Source organism: Heptranchias perlo, unplaced genomic scaffold, assembly GCF_035084215.1.
Source record: "Heptranchias perlo isolate sHepPer1 unplaced genomic scaffold, sHepPer1.hap1 HAP1_SCAFFOLD_73, whole genome shotgun sequence".
NCBI classification, from domain to species: domain Eukaryota; kingdom Metazoa; phylum Chordata; class Chondrichthyes; order Hexanchiformes; family Hexanchidae; genus Heptranchias; species Heptranchias perlo.
The window spans coordinates 2,453,404-2,473,576 of NW_027139761.1; the positions used below are offsets into that span (position 1 = coordinate 2,453,404).

Consider the following 20,173-nt stretch of genomic DNA (forward strand, 5'->3'; position numbering starts at 1 on the left):
ACTAACAGCAACAAGCTTTGTATCAAAATATAAATGAGAGTTTTTACGAAACGCAGTGGAATAAATTCTAGCTGTTTTTCACAGGGAGAGGATTCAAATTCACAGGAGACACTTAGATTGTTGAGAGAATGCGCTGCAAACAAGACAGGAATCTGAGCGGGGAAAACCGCAGTGAGTGTCGAGTCCAAAAGCTTAACCTCCCGCCCACGGTTTCAGCAGTCGGTGGGATGGAAGTCGTGGCTGAGGTTGATGTGCGTCACGTGGGGGCAAAACACCAAATAATATTCATCGCGTTACATCGAAACTACAGCACAGAATCAGGCGATTCGGGCATTTGATCTCTGCCGGCGTTTATGCTCCGCACGAGCCTCCACCCTCCCTACTTTATCGCACCCAATCACGATACCCTTCTATTACTTTCTCCCTCATGTGCTTATCTCGCTTCCTCTTCAATGCATCCATACTATTGGCCTCAGCTATTCCTTGTGGTAGCGAGTTCCACATTCAAACCAGTCCCTGAGTAAAGAGGATTCTGTTGAATTCCCTATTGGAATTATTGGCGACTATTCTTTCTGTTTATATTTATTACCCTGCAAAATATTCGACACTGTTCTGAACATAATATTGGAGGGGTTTAGAATATTGTAATGGTCACTGCGATTATTTCCGATTTCATAAATTTCATGCAAATTGAACAATACTAAACTAATGAATCATTCCCTGCCGAGATTAAACACACCTTGAGTTTCAATCGTAACGTGTCTGATAACAACTTATAAAGCAACGTGTTTGAAAGACGTTGGCGTCACAGTTTATTTTTGCACATAACTGAACCGAAATCATTTAAGATGGCATTTTATTTACTGTATCAAAATAAACAATATCTTGCTTTTAAGTTTGGCTGATTAGTTCCTCAGTGTCAAAGGGAGAATTGTCTGATCTCCTCATTTATTTCACGGAAGAAACAAACACAAACACATGCATTAGATCAGAATCAACTCACAGATGGACACACAATGAAAATCACAGCGAGAGACACAGACAGTATCGGGAAACACAGAGAAGCAAACAAAAGAAATGGATGAGTACAAAATGGTCCCACACTCCTCAAACTAACCGTCTCTGCTCAAAGGAAGCTGACAGACATCAGTGAGAAGATGTGATACTGTAGTAATGTGATTCGGCGCTGTGATTTAGCTGGTCAAAGCGCCTGTTCAGTAAACAGAAAATCCTAGGTTCGATTGCCAGCGGTGCCTTTTTGTTTTCTTAGTGATATTGACAACTTTTGTGAATTTAAGCAACAAAATATCACATGGCGGAGTTGAGGTACAGATCGCCCATGATCAAATTGAACAGCGCAGCAGGTCCGATGGGCCGAAAGGTCTTCTCCTGTCCCGATGTTCCCGTACTGCTCAACGCGGGGCTGTATGACAGGTAAAAAAAAACATCAGACTGACTCCAGATTGAAAATCGGGTGTTCAGAAGGAACCCCCCTCGGATTGATGGAAAACTTGACCCAATCAAGCAAAACCAATTGCTCCCTTATTGCTTGAAGGGGATGTTGCCAGTGGGCCTGGCTATCTCAGTCGATAAAGTATAAGACTCTGAATTTCAGTGTCGTGGGTTTGAGCCACACGTTGGGTGGTTCACATTTTATTGCTCACAAAGGGTTCCAGGTGCAACCTCTTATCTTCAATTAATGAAATGCAGTAAGATGAACGGACACAACAATGAGCTGTGTGAAAGAAAACCGTGAGCACTGGCAAACATCCAGTCCCGTCCTGATTCGACCTTTTCGTTCCCTGCACCTGGGACACGGAAGATTATCTGTTCTTTTTTTTTGCTGTTATTAAATATTAAGAAATGTAATGTTTAGAAGATGACAACTCTGGATCCATGAGCCTCTCTGATACCTCCTGAACGCGCCTCTCCCTCTTTAATTCTCCCTGAGCTCATTGACTTCTCTGATACGCTCTGTCTCTTCCCTTCTCCGATCCACACAGAGAGTCAATTATCCTCTTTGATACCTTGTCAGCGCCCTTCACGTTCTCTGATACACTGAGTGCCACTTACGCATTGATATGCCCGGAGACCCCTTACATTCTCTGACACCCTCTGACAATCCGTTCCCCCTATATCAGATCCCCTTGCCCGACCGGATCACCACGAAGAAGCCATTAAACTCACTGATAACTTCTCAGAAGATTTATAGGTTTATAGTTCAATCTCGGGTTTCGGCAGCTTTCTCTGTTGGGAGAATCCAGAATGAGGGGGCTTAATCTGAAAAGTAGAGCAAAACCATTCAGCTGATCAATCAGGAAGCACTTTATCACAGAAAATATCGTAGAAATCTGGAACTCATTTCAACAAAAGGCTGCAGATGTTGGGTCAATTCATATTTTGAAGACTGAGATCGATGGATTTTTCCCCGAAGTGTGTCAAGGGATATGTGTCACAGTCGGGGAAATAGAGTTGATGCACAGATCACCCCTGATCGAATTAAATGGCGCAGCAGGTTCGAGGAGCTGAATAGTCCCCAATTTTCGACATTTATCAACGTCGGGCTCGATGACAAGTTTTTGATCAAGTGTTAAATGCAGGAAGGGCTCAGAAAGCCCTTTAATTTCCTTCTTGCACAATTCAAAAGCACTGGACCCAGATGATAAAGAGCAAGAAAGCCGGATTTCAATCACTAGCCTCATGTTTCATTAATGATGGGGCAATTTTGTGGCAGCATGGCCGAGCGGTCTAAGGCGCTGGATTTAGGCTCCAATCTCTGCGGGGACGTGGGTTCGAATCCCACTGCTGTCAGGGTTAGCAGCAATGTTTATTTTGACGAATTCACAGAAAATCATGGTGCAGTGTCGTCCAGCGGAGAATGCAAAAGAAGCGAAAAGTACAGCAATGAGGATCATGGAGAGTTGCTGCACAAAGGTGGACCATTCGGCCCATCGTGTCCGTGCCGCTTTCAAATTTTTGCAGCGGTGCGATTTGATACCATGTACCCGGAGAGACTTTAGCTCTAATCCAGAATTCGTTTCAACAAGGGGGCAAGACACGTTTTCATAGGTAAGTGCGGATCATGTTTGCATTCTTTCCACCAGAGTGGGACAGGTAAATACACGGTATTGGTGTACGAGTTAAGGTTCGGGGAATGTCGAGATTGTGTGTTCGATTCCCACGTGGAAAAATCATCGTTTTGCTTGTGAATAATTCGAACGGAGTTGAAGGAACAATTGGTGTTCTTCAAACTGCATCTCCTCATTGGTGTTGCCATGTGGTTTCTCCGGCCTATCGTGTTCCAATAGCAGATGAGAGGTTGAAAGCAGCGCTTCAGCATTACTTGTTTACTGGAGGGAGGCTGTGGTTTTGGAGCCAGAGGCTTTGATTTTGATCCATCCACAAAATGTGGGATTTATCTGGAGCTTGAAACCAGCGCCTGAGACCACTCAGACACGATACTTTCCATCCTGCACTTCAGCATCTACTGTTACAGGAACAGAATTACTACAAGCAAGAATAGTACCTCTGAAGCACCAATGTTCGCACGGCAGAAGAGTGTTTTGTCCAATTGGAAACCTATATGAAAGAACATGCAGTCTGGCAGAGCTAGGCGTCCAGCAGATTGAATTTTGCGCGAAGCAGATGATGAGGCTCCTTCTTGTGAGTTCTCTGGACTTTCGTGTAACAGCTCCAGGGGTCAAAATGGCCTCACGGGTGTAAGGTGCTGGGTTCAGGTCGCAATCTTCCCTGGAGGCGTGGGCTCCAATCCCAATAATTTAATTATTCTAATAAAGTAGCATGAGTCGCTTGTTCAGGGACTTGCACTGATTGAAATGCGATAAGTCAATGGTCAAAGTCCCGGATAAAGCGGGCATCTTCAGTCAAAAATCTCCAATTCATATAAACGTTGAAGAAAACAGAAATATTTTGAATTAATGACTGCAACAACATCTGATTTACGCTGAAATATTATTCATGATTCCAACAAACAGCAACAAGCGTTGCATCAAAATATAAATGAGAGATTTTTACGAAACGAAGTAAAATGAATTGTAGCCGTTTTTTGTCTCCTGTTCTTCACGGGGAGAGGATTCAAATTCACAGGAGACACTCAGATTGTTGAGAGAATGCGCTGCAAACAAGAAGGGAACCTGAGCGGGGAAAACCGCAGTGAGTGTCGAGTCCAACGGTGGAACCTCCCGCCCAAGGTTTCTGCAGTCGGTGGGAAGGAAGGAGAGGCTGAGGCTGATCAGCGTCACGTGGGAGCAGACCACCAAATAATATTCATCGAATTACATCGAAACTACAGCACAGAAACAGGCCATTCGGCCCAACTGGTCTGTGCCGGCGTTTAAGCTCCACCCGAGCCTCCACCCTCCCTACTTTATCTCACCCTATCAGGATACCCTTCTATTACTTTCTCCCTCATGGGCTTATCTGGCTTCCTCTTCAATGCATCTCGACTATTTGCCTCAACTGTTCCTTGTGGTAGCGCATTCCACATTCTAACCAGTCTATTAGCGACTATTCCTTCTGTTCATATTCATTATCCTGCAGAATATTCGAGACTGTTCTCAGCATCTTCTGTTCCCGTTAATGTTGGAGGGTTTATACTATTGTAATGGTTGCAGCGATTATTTCCGATTCATTAATTTCATGCAAATTGAATAATACTAAACTAGCGAATCATTTCCTGCCGAGACACACCTTGAGGTGCAATCGGAACGTGTCTGGCAACAACTTATAAAACGATGTGTTTGAAACACGTTGTGGTCACAGTTTCTTTTTGAACAGAACTGAACCTAAATCATTCAAGATGGCAGCTTTATAATGCTTAAAAATAAACAATATCTTGCCATTAAGTTTGGCTGCTTAGGGAGCTGCAGTGTCAAAGGGAGAATTGTCTGATTTCCTCATTTATTTCACGTAAGAAACAAACACAAACACAAGGACATGCATTAAATCAGAATCAACTCACAGATGGACAAACAAAGAAAAACACAGCGAGAGACACAGACAGTATCGGGAAACACAGAGAAACAGACACAAGAAATGGATGAGTACAAAATGGCCCCACACTCCTCAAACTCACCTTCTCTGCTCAAACGAAGCTGACAGATATCAGTGAGATGTGGTATTTTAGTATTGTGATTTGGCGCCTTGGTTTAGCTCTTCAAAACACACTATCTACACTATCTAGTAAATAGGTAGATCTTGGGGTCGATTTCCAGCGGTGCCTTTTTGTTTCCTTCGTGATATTTGTCACTTTGTGAATTTAACCAACATAATATCACAGGGCAGAGATGAGGGACAGATCACCCAAGATCAAATTGAATAGCGCAGCAGGTTCGAGGGGCTGAATGGTCTTCTCCTGTCCCGATGTTCCCATATTGCTCAACGCGGGGCTGTATGACAAGTTAAAAATACAGACAGACTCCAGATTGAAAAATCGGGTCTTCAGAAGGAACTCTCCTCGGATTGTTGGACAAATTGACCCAATGAAGCCAAACCAATTGCTCCCTTCCTGCCAGAGGAGGCAACAAATGTTGCCAGTGGTCCCGGCTATCTCTCGTCGTTCGCGTGTGAGACTCTTAATTTCAGGGTCGCGGGTTCAAGCCCCACGTTGGGTGGTTCATATTTTATTGCTCACAAAGAGTTGCAGGTGCAACCTCTTATCTTCAATTAATGAAATGCAGTAAGATGAACGGACACAACAATGAGCTGTGTGAAAGAAAACCGTGAGCACTGGCAAACATCCAGTGCCGTCCCGATTCTACCTTTTCATTCCCTGCACGTGGGACACGGCAGATTATCTGTTCAATTCGGATTCATTTTTTGCTGTTATTAAATATTAAGAAATGTAATGTTTAGAAGATGACAACTCTGGATCCATGAGCCTCTCTGATACCTCCTGAACGCGCCTCTCCCTCTTTAATTCTCCCTGAGCTCATTGACTTCTCTGATACGCTCTGTCTCTTACCTTCTCCGATCCCCTCAGAGAGTCCATGATCCTCTTTGATACCTTGTCAGCGCCCTTTACGTTCTCTGATACACTGAGTGCCACTTACGCATTGATATGCCCGGAGACCCCTCACATTCTCTGACACCCTCTCACAATCCGTTCCCCCTATAGCAGATCCCCTTGCCCGACCGGATCACCACGAAGAAGCCATTAAACTCCCTGATACCTTCTCAGAAGATTTACAGGTTTATAGTTCAATCTCGGGTTTCGGCAGCTTTCTCTGTTGGGAGAATCCAGAATGAGAGGGCTTAATCTGAAAAGTAGAGCAAAACCATTCAGCTGATCAATCAGGAAGCACTTTATCACAGAAAATATCGTAGAAATCTGGAACTCATTTCAACAAAAGGCTGCAGATGTTGGGTCAATTCATATTTTGAAGACTGACATCGATGGATTTTTCCCCGAAAGTGTATCAAGGGATATGTGTCACAGTCTGGTAAATAGAGTTGGGACACAGATCACCCCTGATCGAATTCAATCGCGCAGCAGGTTCGAGGGGCTGAATAGTCTTCTCCTGTCCTCAATTTTCTATGTTTATCAACGTGGAGCTCGATGACAAGTTTTTTGATCAAGTGTTAAATGCAGGATGGGTTCAGAAAGCCCTTTAATTTCCTTCCTGCACAATTCAAAAGCACTGGACCCAAATGATAAAGAGCAAGAAAGCCGGATTTCAATCACTAGCCTCGTGTTTCAGTAATGATGAGCGTTGTTCGTGGCAGCATGGCCGAGCGGTCTAAGGCGCTGGATTTAGGCTCCAGTCTCTGCGGGGACGTGGGTTCGAATCCCACTGCTGTCAGGGTTAGTAGCAATGTTTGTTTTGACGTATTCACAGAAAATCATGGTGGAGTGTGGTCCAGCGGAGAATGCAAAAGAAGCGAAAAGTGCAGCAATGAGAATCATGGACAGTTGCTGCACAAAGGTGGACCATTCGGCCCATCGTGTCCGTGCCGCTTTCAAATTTTTGCAGCGTTGCGATTCTATATCATGTACCCAGAGAGAATTTAGCTCTAATCCAGGATTCGTTTCATCAAGGGGACAAGACACGTTTTCATAGGTAAGTGCGGCTCATGTCCGCATCTCTTCCAGCAGAGTGGGACATGTCAATACGCGCTATTTGGATGTCAGTAAAGGTTCCGGGAATGCCGAGATTGTGAGTTCGATTCCCACTTGGAACAAACAATCGTTTTGCTTGTGAACAATTCGAACGGAGTTGAAGGAACAATTGGTCTTCTTCCAACGACATCTCCTTATTGGTGTTGCCATGAGGTTCCTCCGGCCTGTCGTGTTCCAATAGCAGATGAGAGGTTAAAAGCAGCGCTTCAGCATTACTTGTTTACAGGAGGGAGGCTGTGGTTTTGGAACCATAGGCTATGATTTTGATCCATCTACAAAATGTGGGATTTATCTGGAGCTTTAAAACAGCGCCTTAGACCACTCAGACACGATACTTTCCACCCTGCACTTCAGGATCTACTGTTACAGGAATAGAATTACTACAAGCAACAATATTACCTCTGAAGCACCAATGCTCGCACGGCAGAAGAGTGTTTTGTCCAGTTGGAAACCTGTATGAAAGAACATGCAGTCTGGCAGAGCTGGACGTCCAGCAGATTGAATTTTGTGTGAAGCAGATGATGAGGCTCATTTTTGCGTGTTCTCTGGGCTTCAGTGTAACAGCTCCAGGGGTCAGAATGGCCTACAGGGTGTAAGGTGCTGAGCTCATGTCGCAATCTTCCCTGTAGGCGTGGGTTCCAATCCCAACAATTTAATGATTCTAATAAAGTTGCATGAGTCGCCAGCATAGGGACTTGCACTGATTGAAATGCGAGAGGCCCAGTGTCCAAGTCCCGCATAAAGCGGACAGTTTTAATCAAAAATCTCCAATTCATAAAAAAACATTGAAGAAGACAGAAATATTTCTAATTAATAACTGCCACGAAATCCGATTTACGCTGAAATATTATTCATGTTTCCAATTAACTGCAACAAGCTTGTGCATCAACATATAAACGGGATTTTTTAACTAAACGCAGCCGAACGAATTCTAGCCGTTTTTTGAATCATGTTCTTCACAGGGAGAGGATTCAAATTCAAAGCAGAAACTTAGATTGTTGAGAGATTGCTCTGCAATCAAGGCGACAACCTGAGCGAGGAAAACCGCAGTGAGTGTCGAGTCCAACGGCCTAACCTCCCGCCCAAGATTTCCGCAGTCGGCGGGAAGGAAGTAGTGACTGTGGCTCTCAGCGTCATGTGGGAGCAGAACACCAAAAAATATTCATCGAGTTTCATCGAAACAAGAACACAGAAGCAGGCCATTCGGCCCAACTGGTGTCTGCCGGCGTTTATGCTCCACACGAGCCTCCTCCCTCCCTACTTCATCTAAACATATCAGGATACCCTTCTATTCCTGTCTCCCTCATGGGCTTATCTGGCTTCCTCTTCAATGCATCTGTATTATTTTCTTCATCTTTCCTTTTCTTAGCACGTCCCACATTCTAACCACTCTCTGGGTAAAGAGGTTTCTGTTGAATTCCCTATTGGAATTATTGGCGACTATTCCTTCTGATTATATTCATTATCCTGCAGAATATTCGATACTGTTCTCAACATCTTCTGTTACCGTTAATATTAGAATGGTTTAGACTGTTGTAATGGTCGCTGCGATTATTTCCGATTTCATTCATTTAACGCAAATTAAATAATACGAAACTAGCGAAACATTCCCTGTCGAAATTAAACACACCTTGAGTTGCAAACGTAACGTTTCTGGCAACAACTTACAAGGCGACGTGTTCATAATATCTTCGGGTCACAGTTTCTTTTTGCACATAACTGAACCGAAATCATTCAAGGTGTCATATTTCATTTACTGCATCAAAGCAAACAATATCTTGCGATTAAGTTTGGTTTCTTAGTTCCTCAGTCTTAAATTCCCCATTTCCAACAACGTTCACCTGAGGAAGGAGGAAGCCTCCGAAAGCTTGTGAATTTAAAATAAAATTGCTGGACTATAACTTGGTGTTGTAAAATTGTTTACAAGTCTTAAAGGGAGCACTGTTTGATCTCCTCATTTATTTCACGTAAGAAACAAACACAAACACAAACACATGCATTAGATCAGAATCAACTCACAGATGGACTCACAAAGAAAAACACAGCGAGAGACACAGACAGTATCGGGAAACACAGAGAAATCGACAAAAGAAATGGATAACTTCTAAATGGCCCCGCATTCCTCAAATTAACCGTCTCTGCTCTTCAGCAGCTCACAGGTATCAGTGTGAAGATGTGTTTGTTGAGCAACGTGGTTCTGCGCCGTGGTTCAGCTGGTCAAAGCGCTTGTTTTATAAACAGGCGATCGTGCGTTCGACTCCCAGTCGTGTCTTTTTGTTTCCTTAGTGATATTTAGCACTTTGTGAATTTAAGCAACAAAATATCACTGGTCGGTATTTGTATCGGTTGAGAAGCCAACAAGGAAAGGATTCCAGAATTGCAGTGCGGAAGTCCTCTTTCGTTCTGCAGACAGGCCTCTAACAGAAAGTGTCCTGAATACATTTCGCGGTTACTGCTCTGGAGGGCTGATTTTACAAGATTCTTTACTTTCAAACAGCAACCCACCTCCCACCCAAAGATGCGATGCGAAGCTGGTATGAGAGCAAGTTTCGGTGGTCAGCTTTTGTCCGCAATGTGCAATTCGGAGAAATTCATTTATAGCACATCTTAGTAGCAATGATAATGTCAGGCACATGACAGTTGGGTTGGATCCGTCTCTTACAATAATTACAAAGGATAATAGATTACAAAGTAAAAAGCCAATGCAATCTCTCAATCTCTCCGTCACATTCTCGGTGAGTCGACGTAAACGAGTAGAAGAAGCGATAACAAAGAACTGAGTAGTTTCGTTTGTTTCCTTTTCCTTCAGGCAAGTGCAGATGAAGAGAATGATCGCTGTTTCCTGCTAAACAAGTAACTGGAATGAGCATTGTATCTGGTTCCCACGGTACCATCCACGTGTATATCTGATATTTACACAGACACCTTCCTTCCTTACTCATTGAAGGAAACTTCTGGTACGGTTCGATCACACTTCAGAAGGACAGAAACACGAAAAATATAGCCACCGCCTGGTGACATCTTCTAGATGAGAGAAGTTTTAGGTTTGTGGAACCATAGAATCATAGAATTTTACAGCACGGAAGGAGGCCATTCGGCACGTCGTGCCTGTGCTGGCTCTTCGAAAGTTTAGTCCAATTTAGTCCCACTTTACCCCGATAGCTCTTCAATTTAGTCCTCTTCACATAACTTTTCAATTCCCGTTTGAAAGATCATGTGCAATCTGCTTCCACCGCCCTATCAGGTAGTGCGTTCCATCTCTTAAGAACCCTCTGTGTGGAAAGAAATTCTCCTCAATTCCCCTTTTGACAACTATTTTCAATCTAAGACCTCTGGTTACCGGCCCGCTTGCCAGAGGAAACAGTCTCGCCCTCCTTGCTCTATCACAACCCCTCATGATATTGAATGCCTCTATTAGGTCTCCACTTAACCTTCTCTGCTCTAAGGAGAACAATCACAGCTTCTCCGATCTCTCCACATAACTGAAGTCCCTCATCCCTGGTATCATCCTGGTAAACTGCCTTTGTACCGTCTCCAAAGCAATTTGATCCGTCCTCAATGGTGGTGCCTAGAATTGAACAACCTACTCCAGCTGAGGCCTAACGAGTAATTGGTAAAGGTTTAGCCTTGACTTTCTTTGTTGGACTATAACCGGGTGTTGTGCATCTCCTCACATTTGTCCACCCCAGTCCATCACCGGCATTTCCACATCGTGGCCACTATCGACACCACAAACTGCCGGCTAAAAGTGGAGAGAATCTCCAAGAAGATTGCGCATATCGACACAGACATCAAGTTTCGACAGAGCTGAAAGAAAGCAGACAAGATCCCGAAAGGACTGCAGATCACGAAACCACTCAAGTCGATATACAACACAGACTACGCTGAGAGACTCTGCCTTCGTACCTCTCGCACACTCCACAACCATCTCATACACCAGCTCAACAACAGACGCCGCAACCTCGAAACCAAGATAGAGTCCATACTGTCAAGCTGTGCTCAGGACACAGCAGACCAGCGACGAGACACCGCCAAACAGACAAGGCAACAGAACTACGCTTCCTGCATGCAAACCAAGAGCAGGAAGCTTGAAAAACTCGGCATCACCACCAGCATCGACCAAGCTTCCCCTGGTACCACGGTTGCAACCACAGGGAAAGCTATCGTCAATTTGTCCGACCACACCCTTCAACCAGACGAAATCGAAGTTCTCAGCCGAGGGCTCAATTTCTGCCCCACCACCAAAATCGACCCCACTAGTCTCGCGCCGGACACAGAGGAATTCATCAGGAGAATGAGGCTCCGGGAATACTTCTACAAACCCGAAGATTATAGCAGCGAACCCAATGAGACAATCAACGATCCGGAACAGCAGAGGAAAGAGTCAAACTGGACGACTCCGGAAGATCGCTGCCCTCAGCTTGACATGTATGCTCAAGCTGTCAGGAAATGCGTCAATGACAGATTCATCAGCCGCACTCAGAAGACAGTCCAGAATGTCACCCGAGCACAACGCAAATCCATCAACGCTCTCAAGACCAACCGCAACATCGTCATCAAACCAGCGGACAAAGGAGGAGCCATCGTCATAGAGAACAAAACGGACTATTGCAAAGAAGCATACCGACAGCTGTTCAACCAGGAACACTACAGACGGTTACCCGCAGATCCGACCAAAGAACACACACACCAGCTCAACAAACTGATCAAGACCTTCGATCCAGACCTTCAAAGCATCCTACGCGCTCTCATCGCACGTTCTCCCCGCGTGGGAGACTTCTGCTGCCTCCCAAAGATACACAAAGCCAACACACCCGGACGTCCTGTCGTATCAGGCAACGGAACCCTGTGTGAGAACCTCTCCGGATACATCGAGGGCATCCTGAAACCCATCGTACAGGGAACCCCCAGCTTCTGTCGCGACACTACAGACTTCCTACAAAAACTCAGTACCCACGGACCAGTTGAACCAGGATCACTTCTCACCACGATGGACGTCTCGGCACTATACACCAGTATCCCCCACGATGACGGCATCGCTGCGTCAGCATCAATGCTCAACACCAACAACAGCCAATCGCCAGACGGCATCCTACAACTCATCCGCTTCATCCTGGATAACAATGTCTTCACCTTCGATAACCAGTTCTTTACCCAAACACATGGAACAGCCATGGGGACCAAATTTGCACCCCAATACGTCAACATTTTCATGCACAAGTTCGAGCAGGACTTCTTCACTGCACAAGACCTCCAACCACCACTATACACCAGATACATCGACGACATTTTCTTTCTATGGACCCACGGCGAAGAATCACTAAAGAGACTACACAATAATATTAAAAAGTTCCATCCCACCATCAAGCTCACCATGGACTACTCCTCGGAATCAGTTTCTTTCTTGGACACACGAATCTCCATCAAAGACGGACACCTCAGCACCTCACTCTACCGCAAGCCCACGGACAACCTCACGATGCTCCACTTTTCCAGCTTCCACCCTAACCACGTCAAAGAGGCCATCCCCTATGGACAGGCCCTGCGAATACACAAGGTCTGCTCAGACGAGGAGGAACGCGAAGGACATCTACAGACGCTGAAAGACGCCCTAGTAAGAACGGGATATGACGCTCGACTCATCGATCGACACTTCCGACGGGCCACAGCGAAAAATCGCATAGACCTCCTCAGAAGACTAACACAGGACGCAACCAACAGAGTACCCTTCGTCTTCCAGTACTTCCCCGGAGCGGAGAAACTACGCCATGTTCTCCGCAGCCTGCAACATGTCATCAATGACGACGAGCACCTCGCTATGGCCATCCCCACACCTCCACTACTCGCCTTTAAACAGCCACCCAACCTCAAACAGACCATAGTTCGCAACAAATTACCCAGCTTTCAGGAGAACAGCGTCCACGACAGCACACAACCCTACCACGGTAACCTCTGCAAGACATGCCAGATCATCGACACAGATACCACCATCACACGAGAGGACACCACCCACCAGGTGCATGGTTTATACTCCTGTGACTCGGCCAACGTTGTCTACCTCATACGTTGCAGGAAAGGATGCCCCAAAGCATGGTACATTGGCGAGACCATGCAGACGCTGCGACAACGGATGAACGGATACCGCGCAACAATCGCCAGACAGGAGAGTTCCCTCCCAGTCGGGGAACACTTCAGCAGTCATGGACATTCAGCCACCGACCTTCGGGTAAGCGTACTACAAGGCGGCCTTCGAGACACACGACAACGCAAAATCATCGAGCAGAAATTGATAGCCAAGTTCCGCACCCATGAGGACGGCCTCAACCGGGATCTTGGGTTCATGTCACGCTACACGTAGCCCCACCAGTGAACAAAAGTTATCTATTTTTAATATAACGGGTCAATTGCTGTCTTTTCCTTCCGGATGTTTCGGCCTCTCTCTCTCTGTTTTTTTTTTTGTTCTGGCCGTTTGTATATTCGGTGGCCTTGTTGGTAACACCTATCTGTCTGAACACTTTGGTTGCCTTGGCAACGGGCAGTTGCAAAGACTGTCTGTAATCACCAGGTATTGTTCTGTGATTTATAAATGCGAGAGGTTCGAGGATTTCTTGACATTCACCTGAGGAAGGAGGAAGCCTCCGAAAGCTTGTGAATTTTAAAATAAAATTGTTGGACCATAACTTGGTGTTGTAAAATTGTTTACAATTGTCAACCCCAGTCCATCACCGGCATCTCCACATCATGCTACCATCGACACTTTTTCTTAACATCATAGTTACTTGTTTGAGTGAAAACTGCCGTCCGCTTCACTGTAAGTGCACGGGACAAGTTTGTAGACACCGAGTCGTGTCACAGACCTGCTCGTCGGACCTGCTCATTTCATCTCATCTCATTTTCAGCAAACCTGAATATTACTGGAATTGAGAATGGCGAATCACAGCTCGAATAATCAATCCTCTCGACCACGAGGGGACTGAGTCCTCCAACATACAGTGTTCAATGACAAAGTGAGTTTAATGTTCAGGAATGATAGAGCGCAGATTTTCACTCGTGCAAACTTCACACACTTCATTTTGGAAAAGGAAACTGATCGAAGAGAGAGGTCAGAGTGATCGCTGCAACCTGAATTTTTAGCTCGTTGAATCAGTGGTTCAGAATCAAACGTGTGCTGTCTCTGTGGCGCAATCGGTTAGCGCGTTCGGCTGTTAACCGAAAGGTTGGTGGTTCGAGCCCACCCAGGGACGGTAGGGTATTTTTTATCTTCATGGTCTCGCATTTCCTGGTTTTTGATGTTTGTTTTGGCTGCAAAACAAATGCCCGGTTTCGATGGCCAGCTGAGCACGGCCGATCTTCCACCATTTAACCTCTGATTGGCTTCGCGGAAATCTGAATTCTTCTTGACAGACAAGGTCCGAAGGTTGCAGGAGAGCCGCTTCACTCTGACATGGATATTTCTGCAGTGAGCGACACCAGACTGTTTCCACAATGAATGTCACTCCCTTTTATTTTGGAAACGTAAAATTGTGTTCACATTCCGATGGGTTTCAGTTGATTTATGAGAGATCATGAAAGGATCCTGCAGCGCTGCCTTGGATAATAACAACAGTTCTAAGCCGCATTTCAGTCGTGGCAACAAATCCTTACATCCTAGTGTCTGCAACCTTAAATCCGAGTATCTGCACCCTTACACCGGAGTATCTGCACCCTCACACCGGAGGATCTGCACCCTCACACCGGAGGATCTGCACCCTCACACCGGAGGATCTGCGCCCTTACAACCATTAACTCATCAACTGTCCCCAATCATCTTTATCAGCGTCAGGAGCCCGAAACAAAACCCAACAGAGCAGAAATTGGCTTTATGATTCTTCACTAATGTACGGACACATTTTTATTTATGGTGCTTCAAGGGATATGTGGGGAAAGTGGCCGCTGATACTCAGAAACTACTGCTTGTTGCGTTTTTTATTCCAGCGGGCTCGTTGGTCGAGGGGTATGATTCTCGCTTCGGGTGTGTTGTTTGAAATATGTGAGAGATCCCGGACGAGCCCTCATTTTTCCCCCCGACCTGTGATCTTGAGCTGCTATTCAAACTGGCAAGGTGTTTGGAGGTATCTCAATGATCTCACGTCTTCTGAATGCATTCTGCTCGCAATTGCAATTGACCTTGAAACCGCTCTCGGATTTAATCTCACTCAAGCAGAATGTGGCCGCTTTTTATCTGTCAGCGTGGAAGTGACGAGATTGTGGTTGATAACCGTGGGCACACCTGTCCGGATATTGGTATTCAGAATGTACAAAATGTTGTCGCAAATACTCTGTTGTCATCCAGGGAGCTCTAGTTTTGCGTGCCCAACCTTTCCCCGAGTAAGAATGTGTCCAGTCTGTACCCGAACTATCTCCTCACTCAAAGCCTCCCATTGCTCATTTACTGTTTTACCTGCCAATCTTTGATTCCAATCCACCTGGACCCGATCTCTTTTCAACTCGCTGAAATTCGCTCTTCCCAGTTGAGTATTTTCATACTTGATTTTTCCTTGCATTGTCCATAACTACACTAAACCTGCTGCAAATGTTCCCCCACTGAATCATGCTCCACTTGCCCCATTTCTTTCCCCTAAATAAATCCAGCACTGCTTCCTTCCTCGTTGGGCTGAAAACATACGGATTAAGAAATTTCTCTTGTACACATTTCAGGAATTGCTCGCCCTCTTTGACTTTTACACTGCTATATCCCAGTCTATATTCGGATAAATGAAGTTCCCTTTTATCACCACTCTAAAATTATTGCATCTTTCTGCAATTTACCTGCCAATTTGCTCCTCTATCTCCTTCCCACTATTTGGTCGCCTGTAGAATGCATCCAGCAGCGTAATAGCTCCTCAATTGTTCCTTAATTCTAACCAAAAAGATTCTGCCTTTGAACCCTTAATCATGGCGACCCTTTCTACCGCTGTAACAGTATTTTTGATCAATAGTGGCTGCTCCCCTCTACCACCTCCACCCATTTTTTTCCCTGCCTTTCCTGAATACGTTGTAGCCAGGAATATTTAAGTGGCCATTCCTCCGCTTGTTTGAGCCAGGTCTCCATTACTGACACTATAACATAATCCGATGTTACCACTTGTGTCTGCAGCTCACCAACATTATTTACCAAGTGTGTTAAACACAGCATCAGGGCATAAGAGTATTACAAGTTCTATTGCCCAATTAAATGTTCTATGCATTAATGTACGTAGCATAAGAAATAAAACAAGTGAATTAGAAGCGTAAATTCAGCTTATAGTGCATGACGTAGTGCTCATCACTGAGACCTGACTACAAACGTGGCATGACTGGCAGATAAATATTTCAAGTTATATGCCGTTTAGAAAGGATAGGGACATTGCAAATGGCGGTGGAGCAGCGATATTGAGGAGTGATACTATTACTGCATTAGAAAGAAGACATATCAGTAAAGGTGAGCACGCAGTGGAAAGGCTTTGCGTAGAAATTAGCAACAGAATAGAATGCAAGAGTTTGGTGGGAGTTGTTCATAGACTTCCGGACAGCAGTGAAAAAGTAACAGGATACACAGAAGCGGAGAGAGTGTTAGGGGTCTGGAACTCACTGTCTGAAAGGGTGGTCGAGGCAGAAAACCTCAACTCATTTAAAAAGTACTTGGATGTGCATCTGAAGTGCCGTAATCTACAGGGCTATGGACCAAGTGTTGGAAAGTGTGATTATGTTGGATAGCTCTTTTTCGGTCGGTACAGACACGATGGGCTGAATGGCTTCCTTCTGTTCTGTAACTTTCTATCATTCTGTGATCCGTGTGTGGAGGGATTCGCTCAATCATCAGACGTGCTGAGACACCAGCGAGTTCACATCTGATTGCAGGGCTTGGATTCTGCTGTTAATCGCATGCAGAACTGCTGATATTAATAACCCCCATAACTGAGCTGGAGTTCAATATTCTGGATATGTGTTAAATAAATCAGCTTTGTTTTAAACACCTTGTTGTAGATTTTGTTTTTTCCCACCTGAGTGTTTAGCATCACCTGGCGAGAGCTCAGAAAGGACAATCTGGGGAGGATCGTCCGGTGGGAACAGAACTTCTGCCTGAACACAGTCCTTCACGGCCACAGTGAGAGGGGCAAACGGCACTTTGGTCTTTCCCGTCTCTCTTCACTGACAGCAAAGTCGCCGTGCGGCGTCCAGTCTAAAAATGACTGTGGTAATTATTCGATGATGATTTAACCTGTTTGTGAGACAGTCCTGAGTCTACTATTTAAGGCAGGCGTTAACTGATTTAAAATAAACCCGATTAAAAGAAATGGGTTCTGAATTGTGATTTCCGTGAAGCAACTGTTCCATTCCTTTATATGTTTCATGTGCCTGATTTCCGACCACAGGGTAAATGGTGGAATATCAGCCCTGCGCAGCCGGCTATGATCACGATACATTTTCTTGCAGACCAAACACACATTGAAACCCTGGAACTTTGAGGCGATGAATCCTTCGGGAAAATGAAATAAGGGTTCGAACCATCACACTTTCTCACTAAGTGATAGCACCACCGAAACAGACGAAGAGATCACCTGCTAAACCAGTAATTCAATGAGCTAAACTTTATGATTGCAGCCACCAATAAAACAGCTGTCTACTGTTAGTTTACTTCTCCAAAATGAATGGTTGAAGCTTGCAGGAGTGAAAATCCAACGAGCCGGTCTTCACACTTAAACCAGCAACTGTGAAGTTAAGAGAAACGTGCCGGAGAAATACTCGATTTCAGCGCGGTGACAGAAGGCCAGTGTAAAGGTCAGTTAATATGATCGCTGAGTGGCGAGAGGGTGGATTTGAAATTCCTGAGCGACTGCACTGTGCATTTTCCAGATCTGCTTGGTGCACCAATCCCTTCAATTCTTCACTTGCAGGGACAATTCGATTATCGGTTTCTTTTCCCTGAGGCTTGGTGAAATTTTTAAAATTGAAAGAGACCAATATCAATGCAAACCTGGTCAGTGGCATGCTCACAGATACAAAGCGGCCAGACTCTGCTTCAGTGAGATGAAAGCCCAGAGCGGTTTCAAGGTCGAATGCAATTGAAAGCAAAGCTCGTTCAATGAAAGTGTAGGTTATTGACGTGCCTTGAAAGGTAGTGATTGTTTGAACTGAACATCTTCCGAAAGCGTTTGAGATAGAGGTGGAGTGATTTGGGGACTTTTTTTCCCTCTTTGCAAAAGTCTGAACCGCAGCTCAAGATAAAAATTCTAAGGCTAAATTGGGGATTCTCCAGAATATGAACCTCGAATCGTAAATTATACCCCGACTTCAACGAGCCCAGAAACAAGAACGTGTCCTTATATTAAGATGTTACGCTCACATTCTATGAGAGGTCAGTCTGTAAAATAAAAGGGCATTTTGAAGAGATATTCTGAGAAGTTCCGTATTGGACCCTGAACAAAATACAAACACCGAACGATGTTTTTGCTGGTCAAATTCACGACACATCATAAATTCCACAAAAGCACCACGGGGAGTTGAATCCAGGACCGGAGTTCTTCAACCAACTGAGCCACGGAGCCAATCCACGGGAACGCTTCTCACTTCCTCTCATTAATATCTATGCTGCACGTCATATTCTGTTGGGGGTTCAGACTGTTTTTTCTTTATCAATTTCATAGAAAGATAGTAAATAAGAGCAAGAATAGATCATTCGTCCCTTCGGGCCTGCTCCGCCATTCAAAATGATCATGGCTGATGTCTAACTCAGTACCCTGAACCCGCTTTTTCCCCAGATCCCTTGAGCATTAAGAAATATATCTATCTCCTTCTTGAACACGTCTAATGACTTGGCCTCCACTGTCTTCTATGGTAGAGATTTCCACAGGTTCACCAACCTCAGTGAAGAAATTTCTCCTCATCTCGGTTCTGAATGACATACCCCCTATCCTGAGACTCTGACCCCTGGTTCTGGACTCCCCAACCAACGGGAACATCCTCCCTGCATCTAGTCGGTCTAGTCCTGTTGGAATTTTATATGTTTCGATGAGATCACCCCTCATTCTTCTAAACTCTAGTGAATACAGGCCTAGTCATACATCATCCTGCCATCCCAGGAATCAGTCTGGTAAACCTTCGTTGCACTCCCTCCATGGCAAGGACATCCTTCCTCAGATATGGAGACCAAAACTGCACACAATACTCCAGATGTGGTCTCACCAAGGTCCTGTACAACTGCAGTAAGACATTCCTACTCCTGTACTCAAATCCTCTTGCAATGAACGCCAACATACCATTCGCCATCATAACTGCTTGCTGCATCTGAATGCTCGCTTTCAGCGACTGGTGTACAAGGACACCCAGGTCTCGTTGCACCTCCCCATTTTCCCAATCTATCACCATTCAGATAATAATCTGCATTTCTGTTTTTACAACCAAAGTGGATAACCTCATTTATCCACGTTATACTGCATCTGCCATGTTCTTGCCCACTCACTCAACTTGTCGAAATCACATTGGACCCTCTCTGCATCCTCCTCACAGCTCACATTCCACCCCAGCTTTGTGTCATCTGCAAACTTGGAAATGTTACATTACGTTCCCTCATCCAAATCATTGATATATATTGTGAATAGCTGGGGCCCAAGCACTGATCCCTGCGGTACCCCACTGTCACTGCCTGCCACCCGGGAAAAGACCCGTTTATTCCTACTCTTTTCTGTCTGTCAACCACTTCTCAATCCATGCCAGTATATTCCCCCAATCCCATGTGCTTTAATTTTGCACACTAACCTCTTGTGTGGGACCTTATCAGAAGCCTTCTGAAAGTCCCAGTGCACCACATCCACTGGTTCACCCCTATCTATTCTACAAGTTCCCTCCTCAAAAAACTCCAGTAGATTTGTGAAGCATAATTTCCCTTTCATAAACCTATGCTGACTTTGTCCAATCCCGTTAATGCCTTCCAAGCGTTCTGTTATCGCATCTTTTAAAATAGACTCGAGCATTTTCCCCACGACTGATGTTAGGCTAACTGGTCTTTAATTCCCT

At 45.0% G+C, this 20,173-nt stretch overlaps 3 non-coding genes across 3 annotated transcripts; all 3 read left to right on the plus strand.

Moving 5' to 3' along the window:
• Positions 1 to 2,729: 2,729 nt before the first annotated feature.
• trnal-uag (transfer RNA leucine (anticodon UAG)) lies at positions 2,730 to 2,811 on the plus strand. The gene has a single exon. It is a non-coding gene; the product is annotated as a tRNA-Leu (tRNA).
• Positions 2,812 to 6,739: 3,928 nt separating this feature from the next.
• trnal-uag (transfer RNA leucine (anticodon UAG)) lies at positions 6,740 to 6,821 on the plus strand. Its single transcript has one exon. It is a non-coding gene; the product is annotated as a tRNA-Leu (tRNA).
• Positions 6,822 to 14,308: 7,487 nt separating this feature from the next.
• On the plus strand, positions 14,309 to 14,382 carry trnan-guu (transfer RNA asparagine (anticodon GUU)). Its single transcript has one exon. It is a non-coding gene; the product is annotated as a tRNA-Asn (tRNA).
• The last annotated feature ends 5,791 nt before the right edge of the window (positions 14,383 to 20,173 follow it).